Source organism: Rhinolophus sinicus, chromosome 18 (assembly GCF_057876585.1).
Source record: "Rhinolophus sinicus isolate RSI-liver-muscle chromosome 18, RSI-T2T, whole genome shotgun sequence".
In the NCBI taxonomy this organism is placed as follows: Eukaryota; Metazoa; Chordata; class Mammalia; order Chiroptera; family Rhinolophidae; genus Rhinolophus; species Rhinolophus sinicus.
The window spans coordinates 28757570-28774135 of NC_142518.1; the positions used below are offsets into that span (position 1 = coordinate 28757570).

General features: G+C 37.7%; 1 pseudogene across 1 annotated transcript; it reads left to right on the forward strand.

The window, feature by feature from the left end:
* Nucleotides 1-66: 66 nt before the first annotated feature.
* On the forward strand, nt 67-5072 carry LOC109455915 (ATP synthase peripheral stalk subunit OSCP, mitochondrial pseudogene; annotated as a pseudogene). The gene has a single exon (XR_016019941.1). The product of XR_016019941.1 is annotated as an ATP synthase peripheral stalk subunit OSCP, mitochondrial pseudogene (transcript).
* The last annotated feature ends 11494 nt before the right edge of the window (nt 5073-16566 follow it).

The following is a 16566-nucleotide window of genomic DNA, read 5'->3' on the forward strand; positions in this document are numbered from 1 at the left end:
CAGCACAACTAAAGACACTCAGGAAAGAGAACTTCCAGAACTGCTTCAGAAAGTGACAAGAACGATGGGATAAGTGTGTTCAAAGCAAAGAGGGAGTATTTTGAGGGGGGTTAATGGCAATATGTCTTTTACTGTAATTTTATTTTATTTAAACATTCACCATATTGTTTGATCACACCTTGTATCAAGTCCCAGAAGCACCTCAGAGTGAAAGCCTATGGCATTTGGGGCTTGGATCAATGTTTGTTTTTTCTTTTATGTAGATATTTCACGTTAACTGAGCATAGCCTTTAGAGATTGGCAGAGGGTTTTCCTCCTACAGTGGTGTCATTTATGGCCTCTGAAATTAAGGAAAAGAAATAGGAGGAGGAAGTCAACACAGGAAAAACTATAATAAACATTGGATCTGGCAAAGTTTTAACAGTAGCCATGGAAATTGGGCCACATCAAGGATTCCAAAGGATTTTCTGAATTGTCTGGAGGGTAAATTTAATACATTGATTTCAGAACATTACTCGAAACCTACTGAACAAGAAATTTCCATCATTTTTATCAAACTTCTTGGGTGATTCTAATACAAGTATATCACAGTTTGAGAAAAACTACATTAGAGGACAAATTATCTTGACCATATTATTTGAACCAACTCTGCGTGATAATGGCAAATTGGATTTGGCTAACCTGGACATTATTAATTCCAAGTCAACCACGGTGAGGTGGAAGGAACCTAACCTTGGACTCAGATGACAGTAACTCAAGTCTTGACTTAACTACTTACCAACCATGTAACCTCACTCAAGTTAATTATCCAGTCTAGGCCTTCATGTATTTGCCTGTAAAATAAGAATAATTGGGCTACCTTGGAGTAATTGAAAATATCAAATGAGGTAATATATGTAAACATGCTTTGTAAATTTTAACCCGTTGTAGAAAAAACGGTTATTATTAGTGAGCTAATTATAACTCTGTGGTTCATAATCTCTTAGGCCCCACTTTTCCTGGATGCTTGGTTAGGTGTTAAACATTCTTTGTACAGTGAAGTGGTCTCCAGTACACAGCAAAAATAATTTTTAAAAAAACATTTGTACTGTGTTATCCATTGTAGGTGTTAGTCATTTATTTGTTTTTAGGGTGTTAGTCACTTATTTATTTGAAGCAGGAATTTCCTACTTCATCTGAGTAGATAATAAATATTACAAAAATTAATTTTATAGAGAGAAAGGTCCTTTTTTGTTAACAAGTTGTGAAACCTACAAGGAAGCCATCTTTCTTCCCCTTTCCTTAGCACCCTCTTCCAATGTAAAGTCTGTCTCTTTCTGTGACCCCATATTAGGGAGATCAACCTGCCTTCCTCACACGGATATTGCTCAGAATCATGCTTTTTATCTACAGAAAGAAATTTGCCATTGTGTCAAAACAAATTCCAGAGAAATACAAACTACTGCTGTCACTATGAGGAATGCATAGCGTTTCAGAGATCATCTGTTGTACTTCATTTCTAGAATTCATCAAACTGTTCCGGTAGAAGGTTCCTTTCATATTTGGAAAAGGGAAGTAGAATATGTAATTAATATTGCCTATAAATGATAAAATACTCACATTCAGTAGGAGATCCTACTTTTCAGTTTTTCTGCACAAGATGAGACTTGTCTGTATTTTGCTTTCCCTTTTCTCTGAATGAGGCAGAAATTAATATAGCAGGCAAATAAAATATTTAATTGTAATAGTTAAAGCAAAAATTTAAATCATTGGCATTTGCTGAGAAAAACAAATGTCTTCTTAAAGATGAGCAGAAACTAGATATGTGTTTGAATCCAGATATTTTACTTTTGTCCCTTTATTGTTTGATTCAGTTTCCTTCCCCAAAGTAAGTGCATCAAACTTAGCCAACGGTTTTTTTTTTTTCCTTCAGAAGAAAGTTGAAATTTTTTGTGCAGATCCATGGGAAGTGATGAGTCCCTACAATTAAACTTGTTTTTTAAATCTTTTTCATTTGGAAACAAGGAAGGGAGTGGGGGTTGGGAATAGATTTTATTTTTTGTCCTTTCCTGGTATTCATTATTTATAAATGGACATTTTTGAAGAGATATCATTGACTTTTAGTTGATGTAAAAAAAGATAATCTAAACTCCTGAATTTTTCTGCTTTTGACCTTCCTCATCTCCCCAATTAATTTGTCCTGCTGAATTCCTAAATATCCTCTTACATTGTCCCTCTGACTGATGGGGTACATACCAGCCCCTTAGGAAATGCCCTTAATGCTTTTTATCCACATAGATCACTGGAAATAATATTAATTTTCAGCTCTTTCCTGTCAACTCTAAAGCCAGCTCTGTTAGAGTTATTTGCTTGCAAAGCATCTGAATGCACGGAGCTAGGTTGCAGGGTGGAGGGTATGGGGGCTGCCCTGCTGCTTCCCAGGGTGCCAAATTATAAGGAGTACCAAACATCCTTGAAAAGGTAATGAGGTGGAGAACTCCTCTCAGGAACATTATGGTATTAGCGGAAGAAATAATGTCTGCTTGAGTAGATAAGTGAGAAGAGGACCCCATGCCTGAAGAGCAATTCATGGTTGATAAATTCTAACAAATACAGGTCTAGTTAGAGGCAGGCCTGTTGTTTTGCTGAATGAGGTTTACAGTTTGGGCCAGGCACAAATTGCTAAGGACACAGGGAAAAACAGTTTGCTTCCATTGGAGATTTCCTTTGTATCCATTCTACCAGGCAGGTGTTCCTCAAAATAAATGTACAAATATTTCAAAAACTTGTGAGAGGAGCACAACATCATCAGCATAAGAATTAGTCCAATTCTGATTGTACTGAGTCCCCATTCATGGATTGAGTATAATTGTCATGGGAAGGCTGTTTTTCTCTGGGCCTGAAGATGAGTCCCAGTGTGTAGTGGGCCAGAGAAGGAAGACACACTTCCAGTTTCCTAAGAACAGCAAGGGATCAAAGTCACTGGGACATTAGAATAGGGGCTCTTCTTGGGACGAAATAACTCTGCCAAAGTCTGGGTCACCTACATGTGAGTATATTCATTTCTGCTTTGTCCCTGGCACCTACCTTCTTTGGCTTCCAATTTATTCTCCTAAACTCCTGCTCTGATAGGAAGGTGGTCTCTCTGTTTTATTGTTTTAAAACTAATAGACTTTACTTCTTAGACAAGTATCAGGTTCATAGAAAAATTGAGCAGAAAGTACTGAGAGTTCCCATAAACTACAGCTCTCTCCCCTCACAAGTTTCTCCTGTGATTAACATCTTGCATTGGTGTGGTACATATATTACAATTGATGCACCAATATTGGTACATTATTATTAACTAAAGTCCATAGCTTATATTAGGGTTCATTCTTGGTGTTTTACAGTTCTGTGGGTTTTGACAAATGCATATCATGTACCCACAATTACATTATCATACAGGATAGTTTCACTGCCCTAAAAATCCCCTGTGTTCCAAACCTTGGCAACCACTGATCTTTTTACTGTCTCTATAGTTTTCTCAGAATGTCATATTGTTGGAGTCATAACGGTATATAGCCTTTTCCTACTTGCTTTTTTCACTTACCAATGTGAAATACAATGTTCTCTATGTATTTTTGTGCCTTGATAGCTCTTTTGTTGTTGTTGTGATAAGAGCACTTAACATGAGATTTACCTCTTAACAAAATTTTAAATGTATGATAGTCTTTGTTTTTAAGTAGACAGAGAGAAAAAGATGGAAGAACTCTAAGAAACAGTAACAATTTTTTTTAAAACTCTTGAGATGATGGAAAGTTTGCTTTCATTTTGCTAGTTTAATTGGTTTTATTGTTGGCTACAAAGGACTGTTCCTGTTTACTTGTCTTGCCATGTTTAGTGCAAAATTAGTAGCAATACTGAAACACTTAACATGCCTACTTCTAAGCTTCTATGTGGAATCTGTACCGCAGACCAAAGCTTTGTGCCACCCTGTACTTCCTCCAAAGTGTAATGTCTTTTTCATTAAATTCACTTTCTGAATATCTCTAGCGTGTTCAATTGCAAGTTATTCCTGAATACTTGAAGATGGATTGTGTATGTTTAAAGATTGGTTGTATGTCACCCATTTTGCCTGTTTTAATACTTATTTGTCTTTGAAGAAAACCGCATTTGCTGAATTGACACACACAGATTAGATGAGTGTCTGGTTTCTGTTTCTAAAAGTAGGATTATGTTGAACAGCTCTTTTTGGTGCTCAGCTATTCAATCTGACCCTCATTTTTTTTTTTTGCTCACCTGTAAATATGAAGTTTGGCACCATCGCTCCCTTTGCCCTCTCCTCAATAAATCATGGGTACTGACAAGGGAAAGGATCAAAAGTGGCATTTATTGAGCACCTACTATACATCAGGTACTTTACAAATTGTGACCTAATTTACTAGCTGTGTTTAAAAAATACAAAGGGACCTACAGCTGCCCGGGAGAAGATGGCAGCCCCAGTAGTGCCCAGGTTCTCCCGGCAGGTGCGATGCTTCAGTACATCTGTAGTCAGGCCATTTACTAAGCTTGTGAGGCCACCTGTTCAGATATATGCCACTGCTCTGTATTCTACTGCATCTAAGCAGAATAAACTGGAACAAGTAGAAAAGGAATTGTTGAGAGTAGCACAACTCTTGAAGGAACCCAAAATGGCTGCCTCAATGATGAATCCCTATGTAAAGTGTTCTGTTAAAGTGAAAACCCTAAATGACATAACCACAAAAGAGAAGTTTTCTCCCCTCACATCCAACCTGATGAATTTGCTTGCTGAAAATGGTCGCCTGAACAATACCCCTGGAGTCATTACCGCCTTTTCTACCATAATGAGTGTACACCGTGGGGAAGTACCTTGCTCAGTTACCACCACATCTCCTTTAGGTGAGGTCACTCTTTCTGAATTAAAAACGATGCTGAAGAGCTTCCTAAGTAAAAATCAGATACTGAAATTGGAAGTTAAGACTGGTCCATCGATCATGGGTGGAATGATTATCCATATTGGAGAGAAATATGTTGATATGTCTGCAAAAACCAAGAGTCAGAAGCTGAGTAGCGTTATGCAGGGGGTTTTCTGAAAGTAATTGATTTTCCGTCAGGGAAAATTCTTAAACTTGGAGCAACAATAAATGCTTCCTGAACAGGGAAAAAAGGAAAAAAAAAAGATAAAGGACATGAGTATTTGAGAGGTTAAGTTGCCCAAATTATCCAGCTAGTATTTCAGATCCCAAAGTCAATGCTATTTGTACTTCATCAAACTGCATCCCAGATAGAAATTTTGTGCTTTTCATGAGCTAGAGACTCGCTTCTCAAAGTGTGATTCACAAATCAACAGCATTAGCATCACCTGGGAATTTGTTGGAAATGAAAAATGTTGGGTCCCAAGCCACACCCACTAAATCAGAATATTCAGTATAACAAGATCCTTAGTTGATTTGCAAGCACAATGAACTTTAAGCATTGATGTAGAGAATATGGCAGAAAGGATCTTGTGACTTAAGGTACTTGATAATTAAGACTGTTGCCCACTAGTTGTTGATGTGACTATTGGCCTGAGACACCCCATCTACCAGTCTTTTCTTTGAGCCTTTTTTCTTCCTCAATTTTGATTTCTCCCCATAAACACGACTAACATCGTGCTTGACGACTAACATCCTTTTTATCTTTCTTGTTCTCCTGTAAGTATCCTGAAGTCATTCCCCAGGCGTGTAGTCTGACCTTGTTTCAGAGTACCTGCAATGAAGGCCTGGATATTTTTTTACTTTAGATAAGTCTTCCAACCTGCTGAATCTAATCAGACCCAACTGAATCTAGATACAGTCTCTTCTAAACTTGAGGAAGTAGAGCCCCTAAAAGCTTTATTCCATAATACTAATCACATATGGCGTCTCTTCTATTTTTAGTCTACATTTAGCACTTGTGTTGCGGATGAAAGTCAGGTATAGAGAAAAGCATGTGGATACCAGTTTGGCTTAGACCAGGGAAAAATGTGAGGCCTGAGTCAGGGATGCATTTTTGTTAATCCAGCCCTTCAAAGGCGGGGGATGTACAATAAGGAACACTGGGTTTGACAGTTAGGAGACCTAGCTCCTACTCCTAGCTCTGCTGCTTACTGTGGCTTTTGAACAAGACATTTCCTCTTTCTGAGGCTCAGTTTTCTCTATAAAATGAGGGGCTTGGATTAAGTGATACCCAACGTCCCCTCAGGTTCTACAGTTCTTTAGAGCTTGGCCACCTTACACATGCTAGAGTCCATTTACTCTTAAGATGCCATTGATTGTAAGATGCAGCATTATTTTGCATTCCACTAAAAAAGAAGAAAATGCTGCCAATTCTAACCGTAAGGTGTTGTTCTGCATCTGTCCCTGCATAATTTCTCTTTGCCTTTCTTCACATTGTTCTCTGCCTCAAGAGGCAAATCTTAATGAGCTGCGTCAATGGGCCTCTCTTGCCCTGTGGATTTTTGTTGGGTTTGACCAAAGGAAGGTACTGTAAGAGAATGAATGGTGGGAGGAAGGTTAGACTGATAGTTATTCCCCTGGTGATTTCCTGCTGGGTCACAACGTGATGGTAGCTACATTACTCTGTTCAGGGCTATAGCTCCTGTCAGGTGGCCTTCAGGTTGGAGTGCTACAGTAACCACTCCCTCCCTTCACCCCTTCAGGCCTATAAGTGCTAAAGTCTCCTGCCTGTTGCTGGCTTCACCATCACTTACTTGTTACTTTCCCTTAACCTTGATTACACCTTTATAAATAGTCCTTTTGTTAATCTTTCCTCAATGTCACAGTTTCAGTGTTCCATTCATTTCTCGCTGGGACCCTAATTGCCATAGTGATTGGTATCAGGAGTATTCTCAGTAGAATTTTAGGTTTATGTTGCCACATATTTGCAGGAGCATTACCGACATTTGCAAAAAAAATAGATGTTTAGTTTGTTTGAATGAATGAATGTGAAAAAATGATCTTCCTATCTAACTACCCCTAGTCCCCAGGAAAAATATCAAGCAGCCAGAAATCAAGAGGGATTTCCCTTTTAAGATTCCCAGAATATGCAGAGATGGCCATTTAAAGATACATGTTCTTTCAAGAAGATTACCTGTGCTTGCTGCAGCAGATACCCCTGCTTCTGATTATCTTTGCTGATAGAAATGGGAAAAAAAGCATTTTCCTCGTCAATATCTGGGTGCCAGGTACCAGAGGCTTTATTGCTTTCATCTGGAATAGCAAAATGCCATCAATATGATGGACTGGCATGCTATCCCATATATAAAGACAATCAAGCTCCCTCTGGAATACATTATAACAAAGAGCAAGCGAGATGATGATCTTTCTTAGAAAGTGAAGATAAACTGTTCTCTCTGTCATGTGAGTGTACCACTATACTTAGACTCAAAGAGTGCCTTATATGATATCGCCTCTGACCAAGAAACTCAATTTATAATGAAGAAAGCACATCTGTGAGTCCATGCTATGGAATTCATTGTTCTTACCATATGTCTCATCACCCAAAATAGCTGGTTTGATGGAACAATGGAATGGCTTGCTCAAAGCTCAATTACAGAATTAGCTGCTAGACAATACTTACTGAGGCTAGGGAGATATTTTACATGATGTAGTGTATGCTTTAAAAACAGCAGCCAAAATATGGTGCTGTCACCCTCATGGGCAAAAGACATAGGTTCTGGGACCAAGCTGTGCAGCTCATTATTATACCTAATAGCTCCCTAATAGTCTTTCCTATATATCTCCATGAACTTGAGCCTACGGGTTCACCAAGCCTAAGGGTTCTAGTGCCCAAATAAGGGTGCTTACATAGGATAGTCACGGTTTTACTACATTGAAAACTGAGAGTGCCTCTTAAACATGTTGGGCTCTTCATACCACTGAACCCTGTCTCTGTGAACCAGTAACAAACAATCCAGGGACCAGCAGCCAGTAGGAGGCATACACTTTAAGGAACCTTGCTCTGGAGGACCCCGGAACTCAGTCCTTTCACAGGACCATCTTCTAAAATTGCTGCCACTTGTTGAGAAATGCGAGTATGTCTTCCCATTCCAATTTTCCAAGAAAGAGGTGACTCCTCTCTCCAAACCTTTGAGTCCATGCTTAGTTTCTGAAGGCATCAGAAATCTACTTAGTAGCCTGCCCAAGAGTGAAATGCAATTCCATAAAACTAAGAAACATTGGAAGATGTTCAGAGAGAAGAATTCAGATTTGATCTGTGGCCAGACAGATGACAGCATTTCACTTCCGTTTGAAATCAATTTGTTAGTCTCAGAGCACTGCACCATCCTGCGGGGGACTTCTGATGGAGAGAGAGGCAGACAGACAAAACAAAATTCCAAACTGTGCACAGGATAGGTTTCCCCCAAGCTCTGGAAGAGCCATAGAACAAAGAGGAAAAGAAATCTTTAAGTTGAGCATATTCACAAATGACATTATAATAACCAATGCATCTTCATGCTGCACGTTAACCAGTAAAATGGATTCTGACGAACAAAGCTAGATGCCTTCTATCATTTCTATGCCTTTTTCCTAAGGAGAAACAAGTGCCATATTTTAAATGATTTAAGCATAATTCTAACTTTGTAAGGCAAACTTTTAAATGGTGACCACAGGCAGAGAAACTGGTAAATCAAATAAGTGATTATACCTGCACCCTTTTCACCTCGCCCTAAACAGTGATTTTCACCCTTGGCTGTACATGAGAACCCTTTGGAAGCTTTGAAAATCCCCCATGCCCTGTCTGAATGCAAACAAGTAACATTACAATCTCTGGGGGTGGCACCAAAGCATCAGTTTTTAAAGCTCCCCACATAATTCTAATGTGCATCCAAGGTTAAGAACTACTGACATAAAAGGTATTGAGAGAACCGACAGGCCACGGGTGTGGTTGCAGGTCCTGCTGAAAAAGATGGCTTCTTACCATGGCAACCCTTAGGGCACTAGCTAAGGAGAACCTTCCAGTGTCTCTTCTGTTACTCTGAATCCCAAATTTACTGTTAAACGACTAAAGCTGGGAGGAGAGGGAATATTTGTGAACTTCTTGTAAACATAAAATGAGATAATGTACATGCATTGTTACAGTTTGGATTCTCGATGGGCCAAAAGCTCATCTCAGCTATTCATTTCTGATTAATTTAGTGAAGGATATAGAACTACTTGAAAGAAAAGATAGCTGCAAAAAAACAAACAGATGCAGCAAATTTGAAGGGATTTTCTCTTGAACATTGGTTCTCTACAAGGTATGCAGCTACTAAGAATACTCTGTACAAGTCCTGCCAGAGTTGAGAATGAAGCCCAATTTTTGGTATGCCTCCATTCCTTTCTACTCAAGCTTCTGTCACCATTCCAGAACGATATTAACAATCAGAGCGCTTCAGTTTTAGGTAGCAGTTCATAATGTGTGGTCTGCAGCTCCCGGGACATTCTAAAACCTTTTCAGGGTGTCAGCAAGATCAAAGCTATTTTCCTCATTTGCTTTTTTCATTGTGTTGACATTTGCACCAATGGTCCAGAAGCAATGGTGAGTAAAACTGCAAACACTTTAGCATGAATCCAGGCAGTATGTTTCTTTGCCCCCATGCACTCACAGTAAAAAATAAAATAAAAAAATATTTAAAAACCCACTTTCATTTAAGAAACTCCTTAATGAAGCAGTAAAATTGTTAATGTTTTTAAATCTTGACCTTTAAGTAATGTGTTTTTAATATTTTTTGTGTATAACTAAGTACTAGGGTTGTCTCATGGAAAAGCAATTATATCCATTTGAGTTGCAAATTGAACTGGATGCATTTTTCACCATTTTTATTTTAAAGAAAGAATGATACATAAACCATATTTATTCAGGCTTCAAGATTGGGCAGACCTTTTCTCCGAAATGAACAAAAGTGAGCATGTTACCTCAAGGAAAATAACTGACAGTATTTATTGCCAGTGGTAAAATTTGAGCTTTGAAGCAAAAAATTGAATTTTGGAAAACTTGTGTCCACCATGGAGAGTGTGACAGCTTCCCAATACATAGAGACTTTTGGTGATGACCTTAACGTGATTTTTGATATTGTATAACACATTTTATCAACCTTCGGAAGATCTGCCTGACTCTCTGAACCAGTATTTCCTAGATGACCAATGCATGAGTTACAAAATCACGAATGGGTAAAAGTTCATTCAAAGTGCAAGATACACCAATGGATTTTAATACAATACAGTACAAAAAGTTTTCCATATTGACATTAATCTTTAAGGAGATACCACTTGCTGAGTTTTGGTAAAATGTCAAAGAAAAATATCCACAGTTGTCTAAATAGGTATTAAAATACTTCTCTCTTCCAAATATTTTCTGTGAAGCCACATTTTCTTCCTATACTTCAATCAAAACAACATGTTGATATTGCAGCAGACTGAGTGAAAAGCATATATGAGAATCTATCTGCTTTTATGGCAGATTTTGAAGAGACTTGCAATAATGTAAAATGCCACTCATCACGCTTTTTTGTGTTTTGAGAAGTATATTCAGTTTTTCTGAAACTTATCTATGTTAACATGAGTCTGTTATTTTTTCTAAATGAATTGACATAATTTTTAAAAAACAATTTTAGTTTTAATTTTTATTTTTATGGAGGTATAATTGACATACAAGATAGGACAATTAAATTCGAGAACTCATCCTAGAAAAAGTGCTACATACCTCATTGCTGAATATCACTATGGTCACCTTTGAAGTACTCCCCTGGGGAAGCTATGCAGTGATGCCAGCGCCTAGTCCACCCTTCAAAGCTATTTTGGAACTCTTTTTCTGGAATGGCCATCAGAGCTGTCATCGTATTACCCTTGATGTCCTGAATGTCATCAAAATGTCTTCCTTTCAATATTTCCTTTATCTTCAGGTAAAGAAAGAAGTCATTGGGGGCCAGATCAGGTGACTAGGGAGGGTGTTCCAATACAGTTATTTGTTTACTGGCTAAAAACTCCCTCACAGACAGTGCCGTGTGAGCTGATGCAGTGTTGTGATGCAAGAGCCATGGATTGTTGGCAAAAAGTTGAGGTCGTCTAACTTTTTCACACAGCCTTTTCAGCACTTCCCAATAGTAAACTTGGTTAACTATTTGTCCAGTTGGTACAAATTCATAATGAGTAATCCCTCTGATACCAAAAAAAGGTTAGCAACATCGTTGCAACAGGTTCACAAACTTAATTGTCAGACTTCTATAACATTGTGTTTCACATATACAACATAATGAGTTGATATTTGTATGCATTGTGAAATGATCACTATAAGAAGTCGAGTTAATTTTCATCACCACATATAGTTGCAAAATTTTGTTTTTCTTGTTATGAGGACTTCTAAGATCTACTTGTATAGAAACTTTCAAATATGAAATAGTATTATTAACGATAGTCACCATACTGCACATTACATCCCCAGGATTGACTTATTTTACAACTGGAAGTTTGCTCCTCTTGATACCCTTCACCGCTTTCACCCCACACCCACACCCTCCCCACCTCTGGCAACCACCAATCTGTTCTCTGTATCTATAAGCTTGGTTTTTTGTTTTTTCGTTTTGTATTTGTGTTTTTAGATTCTACATATAAGTGGGATCATATGGTATTTGTCTTTCTCTGTCTGACTTACGGGTATTTCACTTAGCAAAATGCCCTCAAGGTCCATCCATGTTGTCACAAATAGCTACATTTCATTCTTTTTTATGACTGAATAATATTACATTGTATATAAATACCATATTTTCTTTATCCTTTAACCCATCAATGGCCATGTATGTTGGTTCCATGTCTTGGCTATCGTAAATAATGCTTCAATGAACATAGAGGTGCATATATCTTTTTGAGTTAGTGTTTTCATTTTTTTTTGAATAAGTACCCAGAAGTGGAATTGCTGGGTCATAAGGTAGTTCTGTTTTTAAATTTTTTGAGGCACTTCCATGCTATTTTCTATAGTGGCTGCATCAATTTACATTTCCATCAACAGTGCAGAAGGGTTTCCTTTTCTCCACATCCTCACGAACACTTGTTATTTCTTACCTTTTTGATAGTATCCATTCTAACGGGTGTGAGATGATATCTCATTGTTGTTTTGATTTGCATTTTCCTAATGATTAGAGATGTTGAGCATCTTTTCATGGATGTCTTCTTTGGAAAAATGTCTATTCACATCTGCCCATTTTTAAATTGGATTGTTTGTTTTTTTGCTATTGAGTTGTATGAGTTCTTTATATATTTTGGGTATTAACTCCCTATGAGCTATATGATTTGCAAGTATTTCCTCCTATTTGGTAAGTTACCTTTTCATTTTTTTCATAATTTCATTTGCTGTGCTGAAGCTTTATATTTTAATGTAGTTCTACTTGTTTATTTTTGCTTTTGTTACCTTTGCTTTTGGAGTCAGATCCAAAAAGTCATTGTCAAAACCAATGTCAAGGAGCTGTCTATGTTTTTTTTCTATGAGTTTTATGGCTTTAGGTCTTACATTCAAATTATTTTCCACTTTGATTTCATTTTTGTGTATTGTGTAAGATAGTAGTCCAGTTTCATTCTTTTGCATGTGTGGCTGTCCAGTTTTCTCAACATCATTTATTGAAGAGACTGTCCTTTCCCCATTGTATATTCTTGGTTTCTTTGTTATAAATTAATTAACCATACATGCATGGGCTTATTTCTGGGCTCTCTATTCTGTTCCATTGATCTGTGTGTGTATTTTATGGCAATATCATACTGTTTTGATTACTATAGCTTTGTAATATAGTTTGAAATCATGGAGCATGATGCCTCCAGCTTTGTTTTTTCCAGATTTCTTTGGCTATGGGGTGTCTTCTGTGGTTTCAGACAAATGTTAAGATTGTTCTATTTCTGTGAAAAATACCATTGCAATTTTGATAGGATTGCATTGAATCTATAGATTGCTTTGGGTAATACGGACATTTTAGCAATGTAATTCTTCCAATCTATGATCATGAAATATGTTTCCATTTATTTATGCCATCTTCAATTTCTTTCATCAGTGTCTTTAATAGTTTTCAGTGTACAGGTCTTTCTCCTCCTCGTTACATTTATAACTAGATATTCTTTTGGATACAAAAGAATTGTAAATGGGATTATTTTCTTCTCAATTTTAATTTCTAACACAGTAAATATTCATAGATGCAACTCACATAAACAAAAGTGCTTTGGAGTCCTCGAAAAGTTTGAGAACCACTAGCTTAAGGGAATATTTACACACACAGTTGGCCTCATTTTCATTCTTCCAGACAATTAAATTGCTATTTCCTTAGCTTGCTCTTGTGGAAGCTCGGTGTTAGGCTTTGTCGAACAGGCCTGCTTCAGTTTACCTTAGTCCAGAGGTTGAGTCTTTACTTCTGGTTTTTCAGTGGAAGCCCATGCTTGCTCTTCACTGAGCCCCTTTATCTTGACTTGATCTCCAGCACTGATCAGCTGCTGAGATCTCTTTTCAGCTTTTTCTTCAGCTGTTTTCCTCCTGGAGTCCTTGGAGTTTCACTTGAGTCAGTTAAGGATTTGAGATAAATTTATGTGCAGATTTGGAGCTTCCCTCCCTGTGGCTTTCTCCTGTTCATGTCTCCTCCTCAATTCCCAGCTTCTCAGGCCATCCCACTTGCTTCCTCTGAATCCTCAGCCCCGTATGGCTGCAGCCTTCTGCTTGAACTCCACGTCCAGTGCACCACGCAAATGGAGGAGTCTTCAGACGACAAGCCAGCTAAATGTGGATCTCATCCAGTGTGCTTTCGTTCTTTCAGGATCCTATCTCCTCCAGTCTTTGCCCACTTTTGATTGAGTTTCAGTGAATTCAAACAACTCATTTTTTCTGTATTTTCCAGAGTTGTAATTCTCAGCAGGAGAGTTAGTATGATATGAGCTACACTGCTGTTAACTGAAATGGAATTCCCATCTTTGAACCAAGATCAGCAAGGCCACATCCTCATCTGTGGGGAGGTAACAGAGTCAATACCAGGACCTTGAAAAGTGTCCTCCACCAGCTGTGCAGCGTTCTATAAACTCTATTTCCCCACAATCCACACACTAAGTCTAATTTAATATCATCTTACCTGAGTGGTTCTGATGATGGGCCAACGACCTTCATCAGACATACGTTTTCTCAATCTGCCCTCTCATTCTTGGTGGGTAGTCATCTATCCAATATCTTAGGCTCACATTTGCATTTTGTGATTTATTCACATCATTGTATTTGCCTTTTTAAAGCATACATTCTGTTTTTTGACCATTTTATATCTTTGCAGAAGTACAATTCCCGTTGACATTCATCCTTATGTTTTTGGTGCTCAAACTGTCAGCAATTGGTCTTTATTAGTCTTTTCTTGATGCTAGTTTATTCTTTCATTTTTTTCTCTTTTTATTTAAATATAATTTACCTACGATAAAATGCACCTATTTAAAGTGAACAGTTAAATGTGTTTTGAAAAATGTATACAGGCATGTAACCCACATCCCTGTCAAGATAGAACATTTCTGACACCCCATGTTTCCCTTGTGTTCCTTTCCACTCAATTTAAAGTGAAACCACGCTTATGCTGATTTCTGTCACTACAAACTGTTTGCCTGTTCACAAGTTTCATATAAAGGAAATAATTCAATATGTACTCATTTGAGTCTGGTTTCTTTCACTCAGGTTAATGATTTTGAAATTCCTCTACATATTGCACATAGTAGTAATTTGTTCATTTTTATTTCTGAGTAGTACGCCTTCATGCCAGTTTATACATTCTGCCGGGCTGTTTCCAATGGGATTTATTATGAATAAAGCTGCAAGCCTTGTTGTGTATATACATTTTCTTTTCTGTTCCATAAATACCTAGGAGTAGAATTGTTGTGTCTTAGTAAAATTGTAGGTTTAACGTTGTAAGAAAGTACCAGTTTTCCAAAGTAGTTTTATCATTTGACACTCCTACCAGCAATGTATGAGAACTCCAGTTGTTCCACATCCTGTCAACACTTACCATATTTCCCCAAAAATAAGACCTAGCTGGACAATCAGCTGTAATGCGTCTTTTGGAGCAAAAATTAATATAAGACCTGGTATTACATTATATTACATTACATTATATTATTATGTAAGACCCAGTCTTATTTTACTATAAGTAAAATAAGTAAAATAAGACCGGGTCTTATATTAATTTTTGCTCCAAAAGACACATTAAAGCTGATGGTCCAGCTAGGTCTTATTTTTGGAGAAACACGGTAGTATTATCAGTCCTTTTAATTTTAACCACGCAAGTGGTATTTTATTGTGGTTTTCATTTTTCATTTCCCTGCTGGCTAAAGATATTGAGCATCTTTTCTTGTGTTTATTGGCCATTCATATGGCTTCTTTGTGAACTACCTGATGAAGTCTTTTGTTCATTTTTTAAAATTTGTGTTTTATTATCAATTTGCAGGGTTTCCTTATCTTCACTTTTTAAAAATATAACCTCAGTTACCTCTGAAAACATTCTTACCTTCCCGATAACAGCAAGATGTCTCAGGCTCCCTTTTGAGATTTCCTGCCCCAATATGGAACCAACTACTCTCTAGGGAATCTTGGCACCTTCTTATGGAACTCATGATTATTCTTGTGTAACCTCTCCTGGATCCCAAGACAGGAAGAGCCAGGCCCAGACCCCACCATGGGGTTAGTTCTGGCTATGGTGAGGGTCTGGACCTGGCTCTTCCTGACTTGGACTTTACGACAGGTTACAGAGAAATCACCATGAGGGTCAGTTCCGGCACCAAAACAATTGTTCCCTGAAAATGGGAACCTCAAAACATTTCAAGTTCATCCATGCTAATTATTTTTACAATCTTCCAATTATAAGCATGAGATGTCTTGCTACTGCCCTCACTAGTCCTCTATTGTCCTCACATTCTCATACTGCTCAACCCCAGCTGGACTCCAGCTGAACTCTCTTCCAGGCCTTTATGTGATACCTCCTGGACTACTGCCACGCACATGCACATTTCATGGTAAATTAACCTTCCTTTATCTTTGGTATCTTTTCAAGACAATTCTAAGTAAATCCTCATTTTATCCTGCATCACTTTTTATAGAAGATACTGTTCTTTCTTCCATACTGCAGTATTTCTTGGCTGAGAGGTAGTGTTAATATTCTCCCAGTTTCCCACTGCCCCTTTCAATTGATTCTTTCCTAATCTAAGTAAAAGACTCTGAGATTCCTGCCACCTACCATATCACTCTCTGCAACCCTCCTCTTATAATCACCTATTTACATTCAGTTCACTTCTCCACACTTATATAAGCCTTTGGAACTTGAATCTTATTTATCTCCTCTGCCTTAACTCTTGCCAGGAAGTCTCACTATCCATGTGGACAGCTCATCCAACTCCCTAATATCACAATTCCAATGATGTATTTTCCATTCTCTGGCTGTCACCTTCCATCTTCTAAATGCTTCCTATCTTTATACTCTTTACACTCATTCTTCAATCACATTAAGATCATTAGCCCTTCCCTGTATTCTTGCAATATATCAGCCTCATTCCTGCCCATACATCTTTTCAGACTTATCCTGGACCTCATAGGTCA